We start from the raw sequence: 22,313 nt of genomic DNA, 5'->3' as shown, positions 1-22,313 counted from the left end.
GGGTGGGGAAGAGACCAAATGATATTCCGGGAGATGTGATTGTGATTAATTTTAGAGATCACAGGGTGGTGACACACATCACAGACTGGTATGACACCCGGGGGACAAATGGCATTTCCTCTAGGGATCTAAGCTACTTCTATCCCCAACCAATAGTTGCTCCCCGGTATAACGGAACCTCTTTTGACAACCCTTCACACCGCCCTTTTGTTCCCTCATTATTGGATATGCACATTGGACCCAGGAGGCCTCTGTGGATTATCCCGAGACCCAGATTGCCCAGACAAAACCATAGTGCCTGGGGGAGACCAGGCGATTTTATCTCGCGCCCCTCATACTTACCATACTGGCAAATTCCTCTGGATAATCGATACGATGCTCTGTCAGGACTCGAAGACCTAGACTGACAGGCAACGTACTCTGTAAAGGCGGAGACATCATCCTTAAACAAGACACCACAATCAGTATCCCCATGTAATCTAACATCGGAAGAGCCAAGCTTGACAACAAAGGATAGTCCAAGGCCACTTATAACGGCCTTAAACTCGATGGAAGGCTTAGTACCGCTATTAACTGGGGAAAACATAAACAGAACATATTTAGATCCCCATCCAGATTTGTATCAACCCCAGTTATCTCCAAATGATCATAACCTTGTTACCCCCACGATAACTGTGGACTCATTACATGTACCCCCCTTGCATACTCCTAAACCAAATGGGAGACCCGGACACAACCGTGAGGATTTCAGTAAGAATTTTCACACACTGCTCTCATGGAATGTGGCGGGTCTTGGAAGTAAAACTACTTATAAGCCCTGGCTGGATATTATCCAAAAACACGGTATACTGTGTTTTCAAGAGACATGGCTCCTGGAGGAAGTACATCTGTTAGGATACCAGACCTTTTATTCACCGGCTATTCCATCCACCCAGGGCCGTAATAAGGGGGGTCTTTGTATTTATGTATCAACCACAGGGGATGTCAAAGTGTGCAAATTCCACTCCAGCCAGTACTTCCAAATACTATCATTTAAGTGGGGCCTTACTCATAATATTATATTAGTGAACTTCTATAACAATATGTCAAGTAATGAGATGGAGCCTACTATGGCAAAAATGTTGAGTTGTATCAATCAACTGGCTGAAGAACTTGTAGGGGAAAAAATGATTGTATAGGTGGGGGATTTTAATTGCACCATCTGCCCGTCTCATGAAACAGATTTGTGCGGTCTGTCAGACTACGGGGAGGATGGTCCCATACACTTCTCCCACACTAAGATGGGGTCTCTCCTTAATGATATTGTTTTCCATTTTGATTTTTCATTTGTTAATCGGATCTGTTCACCACCTGTCCCATTTGAGCCAACCTTTAACGGTAGAGGTTGTAACTCGACAATAGATTTTGCCCTAATTACCCCCGTCATCCCGGGATTCATAAGCTTCTGGGAAATTGGGAAAGACCTATTGAGTGATCACTATCCACTTCTACGCTCCCAAACGACACCTCCGATCAGCCAGTCACGCCCTCGCCGCCGTCCCCCGCATCCGAAGAACGACAACAGGAGGAAGGTCCTTCTCCTACCTGGCCGCCAAGACCTGGAACTCCCTCCCTCCCGACCTGCGCCTGACCCAAGACCACCTCGCCTTCAGGAAGAAGCTCAAGACCTGGCTGTTCGGGTAGCAGCAGCACCCCCCCCCCCCCCCCAGCGCCTTGAGACCCTCCGGGTGAGTAGAGCGCTCTATAAATGCCTATGATTGATTGATTGATTGATTGATTGACCATTGGTGTAAATGTTACAGGGCACTATAGTAAGAAAGCGACTGCATGCACCTATCCACATAAGATCAACTTAACTAAAACCAACGGATATGTTTTTTTAAACTCTTTATTCGTGACTGTTACAGGACGTTATACATTTCTGTACCGTTTCTCATCATATCTCACATCAGTCTTTTCCATTTTCTTACCCATAAACGTTTGGGAGTACAACATATCACTCAGTAGTCATTTATCATATCAGTCCCTGAATGTTTCTCATGTATGATCTATAAGTATCATAATCATTACTTACATAAGTGCTATGCCCCAACTACCCCTCCCTCCCCACCCACCCGCCCCCTGTCTCCTGGTCTTTCTCTCTTGTACACTCTACCTTTCGGGTCAGGGTGTCTCAGTTTATCTGGAATTTGTTAAAGGCTCTAGGCCCGGTCAGACTACCGGAGCGGCGGGTATGCATAGCTTTGCTGCTTCCGGGTAATACTCCACACATTACCACACTTATTATCCCCTAAGAGCATGTTTCTGGCCACCCTGAAGTCTACATGTTTTTAATTATGTTCTTCTTACCTGTTCTCTCTTGGCAGCACGTTACAGAACTAGTGTCCAAAAAAAGTGAAGTGGCAGCACTTGAGTGCAGCCCTGATGAAACTGCTCTACGCAATATAGCAGTGAAACATGTCGGCACTGGCAGTAGGTAATGGTATGCATGATTAGCTACCAGCCTTTTTAATAATCAACAGCACACGATCACCACCCTACGAATAAAATTGGCTAAGGGACTGGTGTACTGTGTGTGTTTTTAGGCACTCAGTTATTTTTATGTGTGTTTGTCACCAGCAGATTTTTTCTGCACTTCACTTTGTCACTTTATATGTTGTTTGTTTTGGACACTTCTTTCCTTTCATCTTATTTTCCTTTGAGAAGCAAGTGACCACTGATGATGAGACAGGGGCCTGTCTGGAAATTGCATACCAGTTACCCCGATGGTGGTGTTTCCGTGAGGGGTCATTTGCTTCTCGCACATTTTTTCCTCTATTTAGAGTAAGTTCCAATGTCTGATGTGGACTATTGTGAACCATTATATTTTGGTTCATTTTGAGTGGGTGTTCTGTTGTGTTGCCCAGGAGAACAGGTATTTTAAACACGGCGGAGTACAGTGCATTACCTCTTTATAATGTGGATAAGAGAGAAGTGGGGAGTAGGACTTTTTGGAACCCCCTTGAGTCACTGATATATGCGTATGCCATTGGACTGGGTCTCATTTTGTATTGTTGATTGTGAGTGGAGGGCGACCCTTTCCGTATTCCCTCTGAGCTCCTATATTGTTTGATTCGTACGTTGTGGGGCCCAAGATCGCCGCACGTAGTGTGTCACCGCGGCGTGTAATAGGTATAAGCGTGAAGGCGCGCCAGTGGCTTGCACAAACGAAGCGTGATCCAGTATGGTGTCGTCACCGAACAGGTCTCCCACTCTGTCCACCCCGGTCTCCGTCCAGGGACGAAGTCTGCGTTGTGTTAGGGTCCCCTGTGGTGTCGGGATCCCCAGTAGGGGTATATTGTCTGCGTACGGAGAGGTCCCAGCCGTGTATGACAGTGCTTTCTTCCAACAAGTCAGAGCCACATGCAGGAGGGGGTGGCAGTCTCTGGGAATCTTAGCATTGGGTAAGAGGAGGGAGTGTAGTTCACCACGTGCTAATTTGTCCGTCGTGTAAGCGATCTCATGTAAACCCCTGCCCGCCACCCATCGGGTCAACCATTGGAGTTGGCTGGCATAGTAGTAACTTTGTAGGTCCAGTACGCCTAGGCCTCCCTGTCTGGTGTTCAGTTGCAGTTTTTTAAGGCTGATTCGCCGTCTCCCTGAGCCCCATACGAGGTTGATCAGTAACGTATTTAGTGTGGTGAAAATGTGTCGCGGGAGCAGGACCGGCAGGTTTACGAAATAATACAGTATGCGGGGGAGCAGGACCATCTTCGAGACCGCCACTCGTCCCATTACCGACAGGGTTAGGGACGTCCAGAAGTCTATGCTACCTCGTAGGCCCGTGATGGCTTTACGGATATTACCGTCAATTTGGGCCTCAGGGTCCCGGTATACCTGAATTCCGAGATATTTAAACGTGGTCGTGCCACTGGGATGTCATAGGTACCGAACTGTATGTGGGGGGGCTGTTGTCCATCTCGGAAGAAGAAACCTAGGGACTTTCCCAGGTTTATAGCCAGTCCAGAGATGGTCTCAAAGCGTCTGAAGACAGTCGCCAGGATCGAGTGGTCCTCTCGCAGGTTCCGGAGAAACACCAGGATCTCGTCGACATATATAGAGACAATGTGGTCGGTGCCCTCCACCGGTATGCCTTCTTCCTCGGCTCTATTGCGGAGTGCAATAGCCAGGGGTTCCAGCTACAGCACAAACAGTAGTGGCGACAGTGGGCAGCCCTGCCGGGTGCCCCTATGGACTCCATAGCTGTCAGATGTGTGTCTTCCCGTGCGTGCCCTAGCCGTCGGACCTGTGTACAATAAGCGGATCCATTTTATAAGGGCCTCCGGGAAACCAAAGCGATGCAGGACTTCGAACATGAAGTTCCACGTCAGGGAATCAAACGCTTGGCGGAGATCTAGGGCCAAACAGCCAGCGTGTGGTCAGTTGTGAGGGGTGGTTGTCATGAGGGCGTGGAGCCGTCTCGAATTCTGGGAAGTCTCCTCTCAGGGAGGAAGCCACATTGATCAGTGTGGATCAGGCCAGGGAGGTGGTGTTGGATCCGCATGGCAATAGCCTTACTGAGGATCTTATACTCCGTGGAGAGCATGGAGAGGGGCCTGTAGTTATCTACATCTTGAGTGTCCCTGCCGGGTTTCGGGATAGAAATCACCAAGGCCTGCATGGTGGTAGCCGGGAGATGGCCCACTTCGTAAGCGGTGTTGTATATTTTCTCTAGTACGGGAGCCAGCACATCAGCATATGTTTGATAGAATTCCCCTGGCAGGCCATCCATGCCCGGGGTTTTGCCTTGGTTAAGTGTGTGGATTGCTATCTTTATTTCGTGCTGTGTTATAGGCCCGGCTAGGGCCGTCTGGATTGCTGGGGCCAGCACTGGGAGAGTTAGCTCTCCCAGGAATTCCGTCATTTCGTCCTCGGCATCTACCGAGGGGGGAGCATAGAGGTTCTCCAGGTGAGTCTTAAATACAGTGTTAATGCCCAGTTGTGTGTGCACCCGTTCACCCGTCGCGTTCCGGATAGTCGTTATAGTAGGGCTCTCTGGGGCATCCCTAACCAGCCGGGCAAGCAGAGCACCAGATCTGTCCGCCTCCGCCTGTTGGCGTTTCAGGTAGGCCCCATAGTCAATCACTCTCAGGGTTTCCAGCAATTCAGCATGTTCGATATTACACTGTTGTAGGTCAGATTTTCGGTCAGGGTCCTGCCCTGCCGCATTTTCAAGGTCACACAAGCGCTTTTCCACTTCGCATAGATTACCATGAATCTCCTGTCTGGCTCCCACTAGTCGGCCTATAGCCGCCCCCCGTATTACAGCTTTCATTGCATCCCACACAATCAGGTTCGAGGACGCAGAGTCCCAGTTCGTATCGAAGTAAGCAGTTAAAGTGTCAGCTATGTGAGATCGAAACGGGCCATCCTCAAGCAGCGTGGGGTTAAGTCTCCAGGTAGGGACTGGTGAGGATACCTTACCCCAGTGTAGGTCAAGCGCTAGTGGCCGATGGCCTGAAAATGTTTCAGCAAGGTACTCCGATGTGGCACATCTAGTCATGACAGAGTTGGAGCATACAAACCTATCTAATCTGGTATGTAGGTTGTGCACAGGGGAGTAACATGAGTATTCTTTGTGTGTTGGGTGCTGTACGCGCCAGATGTCACCCAGCCGCCATCCCTGGAGCCATGTCCCAAACGATTCTGACAGTTTATGTACTCCTGCCGCCTGGAAGGGGGGGGTGTGATCTATCAAGGGCTACGTCTAAGATCATGTTCCAGTCACCTCCCAAAATCCAGGGGACGTCCACCCAGTCTGCCAACGTCCGGCCCACTGCAGCAAGGAACCTATCTTGGTCAAAATTCGGGGCATAGATGCTGCCCAAGACTACCACCTCCTCGTCCAGGGTGCTCCCCACCAATACATAGCGTCCTTGTTCGTCAGTTCGTCTTTCCAGTTCCACAAACGGAGTGCCGTGGCGCACCCATATCGTGGCCCCTCTGAAGAAGGCAGAGTATGTTGTAGAGAATATAGTACCCCTCCACTTCTTCCGTAGCAGGAGTGCCTCGGAGTGTGTCATGTGTAACTCTTGTAGGAACACTATATGTGCCTTTTGTCTAAGCAGGAAAGCATGTACTCTGTGCCTCTTCTGCACCGCCCCCAGCCCTCTCACATTCCAGGTGACCAGCCTATACTTTCCTTGTACGTCAGCCATAACCCTTTGTAGGTGTCGCAAGGAGTGTTCCCATATGTCTTAGTGAGTGATTCCTCATTGTCAACCAGGAGACAGTACCCACCCTATCCCAAACCCCAACTGAGGAGGCGCAGCCTCTAAACTTTGCTGTGCCGAACCAAGAACTGTGAAACGTAAGTAAACAGGTAACGTTGCATACGCTAGTGGGGGGTTGGCCAAGCATTTGCCGTGTCCATAAAGCCATACTCGGTCAATCCACCGGCTCAACGGCGCCGCCGTGAGAGTTCTCTTGGAAAGTGTTCGGTATATGTAGCCACGTCTTTTGGAGGGGGGGGGAGTAAAGGAAAAGGGGAAGGGGAGGGGGGGAACAAGGGTGGCCACTTACTGATACAGTCAACAAGCTGCAGCCGTGTGTTGTAGGAGCACAGGAGGTGCGTGAGCCTCAACCAACGAGCCCCGTACATAAGTCTCTTTCCCCCCCTGAGTCCAGGCCACCTGGTATTCGCCAGCAAAATAAGGACCCCACATATATTCCAAGCAAACATATTTCTCCCCCTTCCACACCCCCGCCGCCCCCCTAGTTCACACAAAAAAAGGATATCAGGTTGTATTCAAGCCTCAGGTCTGGTCCATAGGAGGCATTACTCTTGGGCATTGTCTATAAGGTCGTCCGCGGCTCTAGGTGTCACAGTTGGGAACAGGACCTTACTGTTGTCCGAGTCCGAGTGTATTGTGCTGTCCTCAGTGTCCGTGTTAATTGTCTCTCGGTCGTCTCTGAAGGAGCCCACCGCTGCCACTGCATCATCTTGTCCCTGCTTCTGTTGGTGGGCGGTCGGTTTGCGTTGTTTTGGGTGATTGCGTCGGGTGCCTTTCCTGTTCTCCTCCTGAGTTGAGCTTTCTTTGGACCCATTGTCTGTAGAGTCCTGCGTCGGGTCCAGACGTTCCTCAATCTCCATCACTTCCATCCATTCCTACACGTCGGTGGGGCTTTCGAAAAAATGAGTTTTTTTGTCGTGGATCACCTTCAGACGCGCAGGGAACAATAAGGCGTAGCGAAGTTTTGCCTTTTGGAGTCTCTGTTTCACCTCATAGTAAGAGGACCGTTGTTTCTGCACTTGAGTGGTGTAGTCTGGGTACAGTGATATTCGTTTGTTATCCCACTGTATGACCGATTTTATTCTGGCCTGGCTTAGCAGCATGTCTCTGTCCCAGTAATTTAGGATTTTGACAATAAGCGGCCGCGGTGATTGTCCCGGTTTTGGGTGGCCAGTTGGGATCCTATGAGCCCTCTCTACACAGAAGAACGGTGACAGACCCTCAGAGGCAACGTTATCTCGAAACCATTGTTCCATGAACTCCGCCGGGCGGGACCCCTCGCTTCTTTCCGGCAGGCCAATAACGCGGATGTTATTGCGCCGATTGCGCCCTTCCGCATCCTCCACGCGTTCCATCAGGGTTTTTACTTGATGTTGGATCAATTGGATGGAGTCCGTGTGTTCCGCTACTGCCGGGGCAAGTGCAGCGATCGACAGTCCTTGATCTTTGACTCTATCCCCTAGTTTCTCATGATCCGCCTTAAGCAAGGAAAGGTTAGTGGTGAGGGTGCCCATCTGCATCTCCATCACAGCCCTGGAGTCCCTGATCTCTTTAAGTATAAGGTAAAGCTTGTCGCCTTGCTGGCTCTCCGAGATGGTGGAGGCCAGTGTCAGCGGCGCAGAGCCCCCGGGGTCCGCGTCCAGAGTGGGTCCCGTGATCGTTCCTTCCTTGCCCTCCGCATTCTTCACGCCTTTGCGCACCATGGTGGACGGCATATGTCCGGTTGGTGGCAGGGGTGCGTCAGCCGCCCGGCGTGTGCACTATGCCCTGGTAGTCTCCCCGTCGGCCCCTCTCAGCACTCACACCCAGTGTTAGCTGCTGAAAGTTCTCAGTGATTCCGCGGGGGCTGCTTCTCACCTTTCCTAGATTATAGGGGCGTCGAGGTCTTCCACAGTGACATCCACCCTCAGGCGTTATGTCTCTCCCTCCACCAATCTGATTCCAGCGGTCCAAGGCCGGCAGTAGGATCAATTGGGCGCCGCCACTTCTGGATTCCTGATTATGTATACACGAAGGGCAGATCTAAGAGGGCCGGCTGGCGTTGTATCCTTATTGGCACTTTGGTGGCATCCACCGTGTCACCCAGTTCTCACCAGCACCCCAGGCTCCATCCCACAGCGTGGAGGCAGGTCCCGCACCACCTCAGCCCCGCCGCTGCTCATCCGAGCAGTCGGGGCTCCGCAGCAGGATCCGATCCCGAGCCCATGGGTTTCTGCCTGCCTCAGTCCGCCCTCTCCGAGACTCAGGGCAGTATCTGTACTAGAGTCCCCGGCTCGGCGCCCAGTGCAAGGCCTCAGGAGTCCCCCCCCTCTCTCCTTCGGCCTTCTCACCGTCAGTCCCTGCGGGTGTGCAGCAGGCCAGGCGGGGGGCACCTCAGTAGGCAGGCGACGCCGGCGGCGGGAGCAGTCATTCCTCAGCGCCCGCGCTCCGGATCCCCAGCCCCCAGCGCAGTGCCGTCCTCCGTCTCCGACACTTTTCTTGGCACTAGGGTTCCCAAGGCACCGTCTGCCCCCCCGGGCACACGCAGGGGCAAGGTCACTGTCGCGGGGGGCCGCCTCCGTCTCCGGAGGCTCCGGCGCACCGCCGCCCTCCGGTCTCCGTTTTCCGGGCACCTACTCCACTTGAGGCCCCGGCTTGCAGCGTGATACCAGGCCTCTGATGCAAACCACGGCGTATCTTCGGAGCCCCTGTTTCCAGACCTCCAGGATATTCAGCGGAGCAGGCGAGGGGTCTTAACTTTCGGGTCCAGCCGTTTTCGGGTGAAAACGGCCCCTCGGCGTGGGTGACAGGATATTAACTCCCCCGGCGGCACCAGAGTTCTAGCAAACTCCGTCCGCCATGTTGGCTTGCTAGCCACGCCCCCCCAACGGATATGTTGTTAAATGGGAAAAGATCCAGCCCCTAGTGTTCCTCCAAAATGTGCTCACATCGTGTGCTGCTGATGTTTCTGTATGCCTAGAAGAACACAATGACCCAAAGAACGTAATGGTTGCCTTTTCAAAAATACAGCACCACATTAAAAATTTGTTGGTCCGAGAGCGTAAAGGGAATACTAAAAAGCCCCAAGGGTGGTTCAATAGCAAGTGCACTAATGCACTGAAAGACCTAAAAAGAGCTCTGTCCTTAAAACCTAAAAACCCAGACCTAATACGTGAGACCAGGAGGGTATATAAACTATCTATTAAAGAAAGAAAGTTGACCCTGAAAAAGGAGGCATGGGAGTCATTACTGGAGGCATCGAGGCACGAGAATAGCTCTGCTTTCTGGAGGGTGGTAAAATCTTTATATCAGTCAAAGGATAATGATAACACCATGGACTTAGCCATAACGGGTGAAACATGGGTAAGTCACTTTAGACAATTGTATACCCATCTCATCCCCGAAGTAAGTACATCATCAGCCGGGGTATGGTCATCGACAGAAATGGGACGACATAATAGTGCCACAAAGCATTCCCCTGTCCACACATTTCCCATAGACCTATTATTCACCGTTCAGGAAGTCTACGATGCCATCAGGGAAAGTGCACCAGGCAAAGCCCCAGGACCAGACTGCATGCCGGTGGATGTTTATGAAGCAGAACCGGACTTTTGGGCTCCCTTGCTCACAAATGTTTTAAATAAGGGAAATCAGAGTGGGTTTATTGATACTTGGACTGACGCTATTGTGGTCCCTATATTTAAAAAAGGTAATAGGGACGACCCTACTTGCTATAGGCCGATATCCCTTTTGGATGGCCTTATGAAGGTGGCTGGAAGAATAATCCTAAAGAGAATCCAACTCTGGGAGGAAGACCATAATGTAATTTCCCATCTACAGTATGGGTTCAGAAAAGGAATAGGGACAACAGAACAGTGCTTAAATTTGTCCCTTCTTGTCTCCAAGTATACACATGCCAAACGCGGAGCACTTTATATAACTTTTATTGATCTTAGCTCCGCGTTTGATTGTGTTGATCATGCCTTCCTGTGGGCAACACTGGGAGAAATGGGTATCGACAATCGCATCATTACTTTCATTAAAGAGCTCTATAAAGACGCAGGGGCAAGAGTTAGGTATGGGAAACACGGGGAATGTACGGAGAAATTCCCGATCACTAGAGGGGTGAGACAAGGTTGTATACTGGCCCCATTGCTTTTCACATACTATATCAATTCAATTGGCCAGCACCTTTCAACCCTACCTAATGACTACCCAACTGTTAAAGGCTCCCCGGTCCCAATTTTACTATATGCCGACGATGCGGCTATAATGTCCCAGACTAAAGTCGGTCTACAACGGGCGGTTAATAAGTTCACGTGCTACATGAGGGATAGAGGCCTCAGAGTTAACATCTCAAAAACCTTCACGATGCCCTGTACCCGGAAGATCAATAGAACTCCTTGTACTATATTCCTAGATAATCAAAAAATACCCACAACAGATAAATTCTGTTATCTAGGAATTTTGTTTGATAGACGGTGTCGCTGGCAGGCAGCCATAGCTGCTAGGAAGCTGGCTTATAGCCGTACCATAGGTGCGCTGCGTGCTTTCTCCGATAAAACTGGTGGCAAGCCTGTTAAGGAGCTGACCCAGATTTATCGGGCTAAATGCGTATCCACGGCTACCTACGGTGCTGGCATATGGGGTATTGAGAAAGACCACTCCCTACAAAGTTGTGAAAACCAATTCATCTGTCATCTTTTGGGAGTGGCTAAAAGTACCTCCACGTATATGTCACACATTGAAGTAGGAGTTACATATCTTAATGACATCATTAAGATGTCCCCCATTTTGCTCTGGCACAAAGTATGGGTTACACATGAAGCCAGTTTTAACAGAGACCTTATTGAGGATTGTTTAGCCCTAGAGGGAGCAGCTAATGCTAAATGGTTATCTTATGTGAGATCCACATTTACTGACTTAGGCCATTCAGAGTTTTTTGATAACCCTACAACTCTAGATGGGTTATCAAGATCAGCCTTGAAAAAAATGATAACCACCCATCTAGAAACTGCCAGATGGAACAGTGAAAAATTAAGACACACAGTGTTAAATTACCAGGAAATTATACCAACAGAGGGTCTGCAAACTTACCTCGTCCTGGTACAGAGTCCATATCTTCGAATGTTGTTGACCCGCTTGCATCTGGGTTCCTTCTTCCGCATGGTTACCTTACCTAACCTTAATGACTGGTCCTCTACTAAACTAATATGCTCTTGTGACAGCACATCAGTGCAGTCTAACATTCACATTATGTTTTTTTGTAACTTATATACGAACCCGAGAAAACAATTTTTGATGCCGTTATTAAAACGATGGGGGTTACGAAAATGTAGACCAGCATACCTGAAAATGTTACAGTTAGAAGGAGATCATGTCGTTTACGGCGTCTCATGTTTTCTAAAAATGGTAATAACGTATAGAAAATCATTGTATTAAATCATCTTCTCGTGGTACATTGTTATTTGACACTAATGAAATGCTTGTTTTTTTATGGTTTTTTATGAATTTTATGAAATGTTTTTTAATGACCAAGTAAGCGTTTAACTTGTATTGATTATGCACACGTCACTTTAAATGTTGTATGTATAAATGTCTTTGCAGTGTTTTTATGATTTTAACTGAAAAATCGAATAAAGCTTACTTTGAAACTTTGAAACTACACCTTGTACATAAACAGTCAAAAAGACATAAAATCCTTCAAAGAACTTCAAGAATATCAAGAATAGGGTGACATTGATAAGAACTAATGCAAATACAAAGTAAATTCTGGTAAAAAAGTGCAGGTTTTATTCTTTCGGTACAAATTAAAACATATCATGATATTAAAAAACAATAATAAATACAGGCATGGGTATCAATCAACATAATGGTATACAAATAAATTCAAGAACATTTTTTAAAAAACGGGTACATAACAAGAATCGAAGATTTTAAGTCGACGCAGCGTTTCGGTTTTCTTTATTAGACACCTTCTTCAGGACCGATTCTTTTGGTATTAGTCTTTGTGTTTGGATCCACTTTTATTGATATTAGTGGATTGTTGTGCCTCATTCTTAAACGAGCTGTTGGCATCAGTTAGGTTTGATATGAGGCGGACTATCTTATTACATCGGATGTCTAGCCTTCCACACTGTGCGAGGGAGCCACCGTTATTTTTCTGTGATGTGGAGATTCCAATTATTCTGGCGTCAAACCGCTGCAGTCAGTTGCACCTATTACAGGATATGCCCAGAGAGTTTTTTTAGGGGGTTGTCCTCCCGTTCTGGTTCTTTTATCCCAACGTTTTCGTTATAAGTTTCTACGGCCTCCCTGCTCCTCGTCACAGCGTCGCCGGTTCACTTCTCTGTTTCAAACTCGATCGTGCTTGGGGGATTGGCCTTCAGTGGTTGCCTGAACTGCCTAGAGAGGCGTAAAGACTTTGTGGACTTTACCTTTATTTTCAACTTGCGCAAAAGATCTCCAAGGGCTTGGAAGAGAGCTTGCCCCCTGACCGAAGTCCCAGGCCCAGTGGACTTCACCAGCCTTTGTGAATTGCTGCTGGAAACAACTGGCTACAGAGGTAGAGAGCTGTGACTGACTCTCACGACCGGCCGGTGTCCTGTTGGCACCGCACTGAGCAACGTCCGCCTCAAACAACGCAAGCTCTGCGCTCACCGACGCCGTCAACGAGCTGTAGCCTGCACCGCGACTGGAAGGACACCGCAACATGCCACGCCTCGCTACACCGAATCAAACTGGTCTGACTGCCGCGTCACTGCTGCTGACTTAGAGTCCTGTGACCGCACCGGAGTTGGGCACCGCCTCGCACGCTTTGCGACGCACCGCCCGACTCGCACCGCTGTCCGGACTGATCGACGCCAGCTCCCGAACTCCGGCTCGAACGCCGCACCGTAAAGCTGGAAGCACCGCAACGAGCAACGTCCGCCCGAACAACCCAAGCTCTGAGCTCACCGATGTCGTCAACAAGCCGTAGCCTGCACCGCGATGGAAGGGACACCGTGACCTGCAAAGCTTTCTTTTTGTTCACTGCGACGATCCCCGGAACCGACTCGCACATCTGTGCCGGCCGCCCCAAGGAAAAGGTACTGTGTTTGAGTATGTCGACATTTGAGTGGGCCCGGACCGCCGCAGTCCGCTAGATTTGTTAGACTCTGTTCTTTCAGCACCCCGTAGGTGGAGGAGGCCACCGACTCGCACAGAACTTTGATTTACCCCTTTTTAACCAGAAATCTTGAAGTTTAATAGTACTGTGGATTCTTTTTGTCGTTTATTGGTCTTGTGGTAACTCTACATAAAGTATACGTATTTTTTATATAAAACCTTGTGTGGTGTCCATTTGTAGTGTGTCACTGAGTTACTGTATGTGGTCATAACTGCTTCACTTGCATCGCCTCTGAAATAAGCCTTGACTGCTCGCGCCACACAACCTAGAGGGTGAGCAGGGGTTATTTTGAGAGGGTAATTCCATTGCCCTGACTAGAGGAACTAGAGGAGAGGGTCCCTGCTTGTCACAAGTACCTACTGTGCCAACCAGAGACCCCCGATTCTAACAATATTCATCAACATAAAATATACAGTACAGAGGATTCAGCATAACCGTACATTGTGAAGGCAATCAGCAGTTACATATTACGACATTGAATTTTCGGGGAGAGTTACTTGGTAGAGTCATCGTCCTGAACAATGTTATGTGGCAGACTGCATATATCCCCTCGATATGAGTTGCACGGGCTCCATATTCGGGACCAGTTTTTGGGGCAACCCCAGGCTGTACAGACTGTCTTTTCTCTATGCATGCACCAATCAAGGTCTTTTTTCCAGGCTGCTATTGCGGGTGGTTTTGCCGCTGCCCACAACTGTGAAATGTTCCTCTTTGCCACCATTAATACATGTGTAGCCCACTGTGTTTGATGAGTGTTCAGGTCGGTAGGTTCCCATATATTCAGGAGGCACCTACATGTCTCTGGGTGAAGCACGACTGCAAGTACTTCATTTATTATGGGTTCACCTTTCACCAGTAGGATTCAATGTGTTCGAAGTCCCATATTATATGAATAAATGTGCCTAATTGGCAACACCATCTTCTACAGTCTCCTCCCTCGGCCCTTCCCATCTGTACCAGTCGGGGTCCTGTAACATATACTCTGTGGAGGACTTTGAGCTGTACTAGCCTAAGTCGTGCTGGGATTCCAACCACTCTCAGGGAGGACACTGCTTCCTGCCATTCTTCATCGTCCAATTAGACACCATCCCTTACCCATTTCTCCCGCAGTCAGTGTTTGGAGGGGATCTGCCATATTGTTTATCAATTTCTTATATATTAATGATATGGTTTTCTCAGGCAAGAGGCCATCCAGTACTCTATCTTCCAACGGAGAGGACTCAGGAGGGGAGGAACCTTTCGGAGAAGTGATTGAAGTGCATGGGGGACTTGTGTGTATCCAAAGTGCTCCTTGTCAGCTAACTTGTGTTGCTGTTGAAGGGTGGTAAAGGTCTTTATCTCGCCCCTCCCCACAGGTCCTTCATTTGTAAGATCCCAATGAGGTCCCATCTATCGAATACCTTTGACCTACATAGATCTCCCAGCTGTAGCGGAGTTGCTTAAGCGAGTTTTTTCCCCCATTCAAGGGATCCAGTGGCAGCATGCCAGATGCTAACTGAGTGTGTAGTAGGGTCCGTCAGTGGGTATCGGCCAGGTTTCAGTGGGTATCGGCCAGGTTTTCAGTAGAGCACCCTATTATAGTTCCCCCAGGGAGGAGTCACCTGTCCATGTTATATCCGGGGTAATCAGGTCAGCCTTATGTTTCATGGTTATTAGCTGCAAGATGTGCCGCCCAATAGTATTTCTTGATGTCCGGTAGGCTAATGCCCCAATCATACCAGTTTAATGTGAGCTTGTGCAGAGCGATGCATGACTTCCCGTCCCACAACAAGTCCCTCTGGAGACCATCAATTTCAAAGTATGACCTCGGACAGGATCTAACGAGTTCTGCAAGGCATACAAAAAATGTGGTAACAGCATCATTTTGAAAAGAGCCACTTTGCCCAATAGTGATAGAGGAAGCGTTTTCCAACTAGCTATGTCTCGTTTGAGCCTCTGCAGCGGTGGGAGAAGATTGCGATTGTAGCGGAGATAAATATTCCCAAATATTTGAAGACCACTGAACTAATTTGTATTGGGCAGTTTCACGGTGGGGAGGGCGGGTTTCCCTTAAGGACGTACAGAAGGGATTTTGTCCAGTTGACGGAGAACCCAGAGTATCTGCTGAATATTGCCAGGATGTCCAGGGCTGCCACCAGGGACCTCCTGGGAAGGGCCAAGTACAATAGTATGTCATCTGCGTAGAGTGAAATGCGGTCCTCCCAATCTGGGTACCAATGCAGTCCTCGTACCACTGGATCCCTCAGGATCCATGCTGCCAGTGGTTCCAAGGCTAGGGCAAAAAGAAGAGGTGAAAGCGGGCATCCCGGATGGGTCCCACGAATGAGCATAAATGTGTCTGATTTTTTGTTGTTGACCACAACTTGCACCATGGGCTCGTGATACAAGAGACATATCCATTGAGTCAAGCCCAGACCAAAGCCCATCTTTGCAAGCATTCCCAAGAGATAGGACCATTTGAAGGTATTGAGTGCCATAGTCGCATCTAAGGGGACAATTATAGCTGGTTCCTGAATCGTGACCGCTCTACCCAGAACTCCATGGACTCTCTGCAGGTTCAGAGCTGTGTTTCAGTGTGGTATAACGTCTGACTGATCTGGGTGTACTAGGCCTCCAATTATTTTTACTAGACGATTAGCCAAGAGTTTGGCCAGAATTTTGGGTTCTAAGTTTATGAGCGAGATCGGTCTGTATGAAGCACAGTCAGTTTCGGATTTGCCCTCTTCATGAATGGTGATGAGGGTGGTTGCCCTTTAATCCATTGGCAATATCCCCCGATCCTTGCTCTCATCAAACATGGCTTTCAAATATGGAGCTAGTTTGTCAGTCCTGAGTTTGTAGATCTCGATGGGAATGCCATTTGGGCCAAGGGCCTTTCCTGGGTTTAATGATCGAATTGCCGGCGCTATTTCATCCAATGTCAACAAAAAGTGTGGGGAGTGTTATGTCTCTCAAAAGCTCGAGAGAGTCTTCTTCAGTATATGGCACAACTGGTAGTGTATATAGCACTAAAATTGCTGGCAAACCGGTTTACGATATCTTGCGGGTCTGTTATGGGACCATTACCTGTATCTGTAAGCTCAGGAACCAATCTGCTCGCCCACTCTCTGTTATCAAGCCAAGCAATGAGTTTCCCTGCCTTGCCCCCCAGGTCTTATATTCTGTCCAGATTTCCTTCCCCAGAATTTTAGCTTAGTCGTCTTGTTGGAGAAGCAACGAGAGGAGTGTCTCAGGTGTGATCTCAGTTTCCAATTCACTTTCCATCTGGTAGATCTCCGCCTCAGCGTCTGAGATATCTTTCTGTCTGTCCTTCTTCATTCCAGATACAAGAGATAGTGCTAACGCCGGATCACTAGCATAAAGGCTTCCCATAGAGTCTGAGAAGAGTCCACCATCCCCTTGTTTTCCCGGAAGTAGTTATCTATGGCTTTGATGAGGTATTTACGAATTATCAGAGGTACCATGGGCTGATGGGGGTGAGTCTCCCCACCCTTGCTTGGTTAAGGACTATTTGTACCCACATCGGGGAGTGATCAGAAATGCTCCTGGCTAAGTGTCTGATTTCACAAATTTGTGTAACTTGTGGGGTGGGGACTAGGATATAATCAATGAGGGAAAGGCTGTGGTGAGCTCCGGAGTGGAAAGTATGTCGTATTTTGTCTGGGTTGTATGTTCTCCACCCATCAGCTTGCCTCAAGAAAGTCTGCCAGCCAGCGAGAAGACTGCCCTACCTCACGTGGGGGGTGTCGGTCTAACGTGCCCAAGACTACTGAGTTGAGGTCGCCCCTATGCACTAGCAAACTGTCTGGTAGCGAGAGTAAGATAGCGCCCAAGTCCTTAATGTGGTAGTTTGCAGTCCAGGTGGTATATAAACTGACATGAGTGTTATGGAATGCCCCTCCCCTGTACCCATAATTCCTATATGTCTGCCTTGATTGTCAGTCCATGTGGAATTTAGGGTGAGGGGGAATGAGTTGTTCAACCTAATACCCAATCCCTGTGAGCTAGTTGTGAATCCTGCATACGCTACCATTTTGTAACCTCACCTATGCATTGCCTTACATGGTTCCCCACCAGGTGCATTTCCTGAAGCATATCAATATCAGGGGCCTGCCTTTTAATATACTGAAGGACCACACTTTGTTTGATCTTGTCCCCAAGCCTTTTAACATTCTAGCTCAATATTTTAGCACATTGGTCCCACTGTGCACTCATAGAATCCAAAAGAAGTCTTTGTATCCTCTGCAATGAAGTCAGTATGCATTGTCGGTGTTAAAACCACAACAATAAAGAAACCAAACCCCCCAATCCAACAACCCCATTCCCGCTTCCCTGCACTCTGAGCGTAGAACTGCCCATTTAAAACTTGCAGAGTGCCTGTCACCCTTTTGATTAACTAAACATAGATATATCCCCCTCTCCCCCCTCACAAATTGCTGCAATGTATTCCCCAAGAAGAGTCATGTTTAAAAAGCGGAGAGGGGTTGGAGAAAAAATTACGATGCCAACCTCAAACAGGATTATGTCCTACTCCAAAAAACTTACCACTGTAAGGTCTGCAGAACGAGAGCGGCATACTATGCAAATGAAATCAGCAATAGCTCTAACACCTCGAAATCTGTCTTTAAAATCCTGAAAGACCTTACTGCGAAAAAAACTGTCATCACTACCACTACTTCCCCTGACCTCTGCAATAATATGGCTAATTTTTTCACTAATAAGATTAAGAAAATCTATGACATTTTCCCAAAACTCCCGCAGTCACCGGCCACTTTGGATCCCACCAGGCCTTCTCTCTCCTCCCTTCCTACACTTGAGCGAGAGAGTTTCCAAAAAATCGGCAGAAAAATTAAATCTGGCTCCCCGGCGGATCCCCTAAAACCGGATACATTCTGGGAAGCTCACAAACTTATCACAGAACATATTCGAGACATTATCAACTTGTCTCTTTCTACCGCCAGAATTCCTTCTAAATGGAAGCAGGCTTGGGTTTCCCCCATCTTAAAAAAACCCACCTTAGACCCTACGCTTCCTGAGAATTTCAGGCCCATCTCCCTGCTTCCCTGGCCTGCCAAAATCATCGAGGCACATGTCAACAACATTCTGACCAATTTCCTTCTCACCAACAACATTCTGGATGACTCCCAACACGGGTTTAGAGCTATTCACAGCACCGAGACAGCCTTGCTCAGTGTTACAGAGGGCCTTCGTACCATTCTTGACACCGGTGGAACGGCAGCACTGGTCCTGTTAGACCTCAGTGCTGCCTTCGATACGGTGTCACATGAGGTCCTTCTGACGAGACTGGAGGAAATTGGAATTACAGGGACAGCCTTGGGATGGTTTAGAGACTTTCTCTCCAACAGGTCTTTCAGAGTCTCCACCCCCCCTTACATCTCTAAGGAGCATAACATTGGACAGGGATTGCCGCAGGGTTCTTCCCTGAGCCCTACCCTGTTCAATGTCTATGTCCGCCCTCTGGCAGAGGTGGCTAGAAAGAACGGACTAGCACTGGTATCCTATGCCGATGATACCCAGTTGGTGGTGGCTCTTAAGGACAACAGTGGTCTGGAGGCCCATCACTTTAAACAGACACTTACGGACATCACCAACTGGATGACGGCGAATTTCCTTCAACTGAACGCCGGGAAAACAGAGATACTGCTCCTGGGAAAAAACACCTCGTCCTGGGGAGACAACTGGTGGCCTGAAGTACTAGGCCAACCTCCCGAGCCAAAAGAATGCGTCAAAAATCTGGGAGTCTGGGTGGACTCTGCACTGAAGTTCACTCATCATACTAAAAAAGTGGCTGCCACTTGCTTCGGCATTTTACGTAACATCAGACCTATTCTGAAGTTCTTTGACTGCCGCACTCGCCAGCTAATTGTTCAGGTGACCATTCTTTCTAGACTGGATTATGCCAGCTCTCTCTTACTGGGGGCAAATCTTGCCGAAACCACCAGACTGCAGAGAGTCCAGAATGCGGCAGCCAGGGCCCTGGTAGGTCTCCCCCGCCATTCCTCGGTATCCGGAGCCTTGAAAAAATTGCATTGGCTCCCGGTGGGTAAAAGGATCCAGTTTAAGGCACTGTGTCTAGCCTTTAAATTCCTTAAAACCGCTTCCCCCCCCCAATGCTGTGCCCCCTCCTGTCAGAGTACATTCCGAGGAGGTCGCTCCGCTCAGAGGGACAACACCTCGCGATTATCCCCCGCACCAGACTGGCCAGAGTAGGCGGCCGATCCTTTAGCTTCCTAGCTGCCAAGCTATGGAATAGCCTTCCCGAAGCTATCCGCGGTATACAAGACCTTTTAGCCTTCAGAAAGGCTGTCAAAACTCATCTCTTCCAATAATTCTTTCTTCTCTCTGCACCTCCAACTCTCTGCATTCTGTCTGCTTGCAGCGCCGGGACGCCCCTTGGCTGGGGCAGCCGTGCGCTATACACATCACTATAACATTAACATAACATTAACATTAACATAACATTAACAGCTCTATGTATAGGTAGCTGGGAGAGGACCCCCGGCGGGTGGTAGCAAGAATGGGTCCCCGATACATGACCCAACACATCCGTGGATTCTTTTAAGTCAGAGGATGTCCCACCATCATCATGGGCCTCTCCAACCCTCCAGTAAAGAGTCTGGCTCGTAGCCGCTGGCATGATTACTAGAGTGGTGGTCTGCCCGGCTCTCAAGCCAGTCGGAGGCCACCTCCAGTTGTTCGAAGAACCAGGCTTGTCCCTCTGCCTCCACACGAAGGCGTGCTGGGAAGAGCATTGCATATTTAAAGCTTCTCTCTCTAAGCTTCTTTTTGAATGTATGACATTGTTGTGCATTCTGTTTATGAACTGTTGTTTTTGCATAGGGCTAGCTAGGGCCTACCTTAGGAGTGACTGACATGTAGTAAAAGGGGGGTCACGTACATGGTACACACTTTAGGTGCCATGTCACAACGGCAGTGACACTGCGCGCACAGTCCCTGCAATGGCAGAGGCCTGAGATAGGTTTGAAAGGCTACTTTGGTGGGTGGCACAATCAGTGCTGCAAGCCTACCAGTAGCATTTAATTTACCAGCCCTGGGCATGTCAGATACCACTTTACAAGGGACTGACAGGTAAAATAAATAGGCCAAACCGGTGTAGACCAATCTTACCATATTTAACACATAGAGTGTGTGCACTTTATACTGAACAGCAGTGCTAAAGTGCCCAGAGTCCTAAAACCACCAACATCATCAGAAAAAAGGCTAGGAGAAAGGCAAAAAGTTGAGGGATGACCCTGCAAAAAGGGCCAAGTCCAACAGGTACTGTAACAAGTTGTTCCCGACACCATATCTATGTTGGTAAACTTTAAATAAGGATGCATGAGAGATAATAAAGGCTCTTCAGGGGTCTGCGAAGGCGGCATTTTGCACACCAGAGCTGTGTGTCTTCAGACTTGACTGTTGTGGGGCTCTCTGATCTGGTACTAAGAAGCCTTCAGCGGGGACACTCTAACTTTAACACACGATCTGCTGCCACAGATGGAGAGCAGGCTCTGAGGGAGGGGTGCAGCCGGGAATACATACATTAATGTTAAAGGCTTCTTTTTCGGTGGATCATGGCGGGATACTTTGACGGGGATTACCCTTCCTACAAACAATCCCATTTCTATCCAAATGTTAGTTATTTTAGCTCAATTGCATCGCGTTTGCAACGGTAACAACTTGCATGAACGAAGTCAGAGCTACGCTGTAGGCCGTCTTCTCGACTCTTTCTCCATCTTGTGGCAAGTTTTAGAATTGCATCCATTTTATATTATTATCCGGTGCCTTACACATGGAAATAAATATAACAGGGGTGACCGCTTCAGTGAGTGAGTGGAGTGCGCGGATGGCGGAGTTTTTTCACAGTACACAGCTGTCCAATCGGAGCACGAAATTGGCAACATGTCTTGAACTCCGCTGCCGGAGCAAAGTTCAACGCCCATACTTACCCAAGATGACTGCATTTCATATTCTTCACAAATTTTTCATTGACTTTTAATAGTTTGACTATTGTGCAGTCGCAATCTCATGATATTTTGTTGTGCTTGACTTGTTTTTTTGCATTTACTGATTACCCTCTTTCTTTTTTACAGGTTCCTTGCTGTTTATTATATCCTTGTCTTGGTTTGTTTTATTCGTCTATTGATGCGTTTTCACTCCCTTGCTGTGCCATCTTCACCTTGTGCTGTCATATACCACACTCTTGTGTTCACCTTCATCAGGTATGTTTCTACAGTTGTCAGTGTTTAATATGAGGTGTCTCTTCTTTCCTGATCCTCTTCTTTCCTTTGTCTTGTTTCTTTTCTTATGATCCGGATTCTTTCTTTCTTTCTTTCTCTCTTTCTCTCTTTCTTTCTTTCTTTCTTTCTTTCTTTCTTTCTTTCTTTCTTTCTTTCTTTCTTTCTCTCTTTCTTTCTTTCTTTCTCTCTTTCTTTCTTTCTTTCTTAATTTTCCAATGTTTGTAGAATTTGTTATCTTAGAAGACCTTTTCTTTGTATATATTGCTTGTTTTACCATTCAGAGTTTTTTCCCGGAACGTCAAAGGGTTTATTAATCCTATAAAATGGCAGAGAATTCTCTCACATCTAGTTAAATATAATCCTTTGTCATGATGAATATCACTGATGGTTTGGATAAAGTCGCCAAACTCCTTTCATCATGGAACTCTCTCTTTATTTCTTGGTGTTGTCGTAATGACTCCATAAAATGATGATTTCACCTGTAATGTTATATGTTCTATCAATAAAAAAGAGGGACCCCCTGAGTCTAGATATACAGCCTGATTCATCAAGCATAATTGCACTCGCAAAGGACCAGATTCTGAGAATTTGGCCCTTTGCAAGTGCAATTTTTGCTTTTGGGATTCATCATCC

Source organism: Lissotriton vulgaris, chromosome 1_1 (assembly GCF_964263255.1).
Source record: "Lissotriton vulgaris chromosome 1_1, aLisVul1.2, whole genome shotgun sequence".
NCBI lineage: Eukaryota > Metazoa > Chordata > Amphibia > Caudata > Salamandridae > Lissotriton > Lissotriton vulgaris.
Note: the sequence above shows the minus strand (reverse complement) of the source record.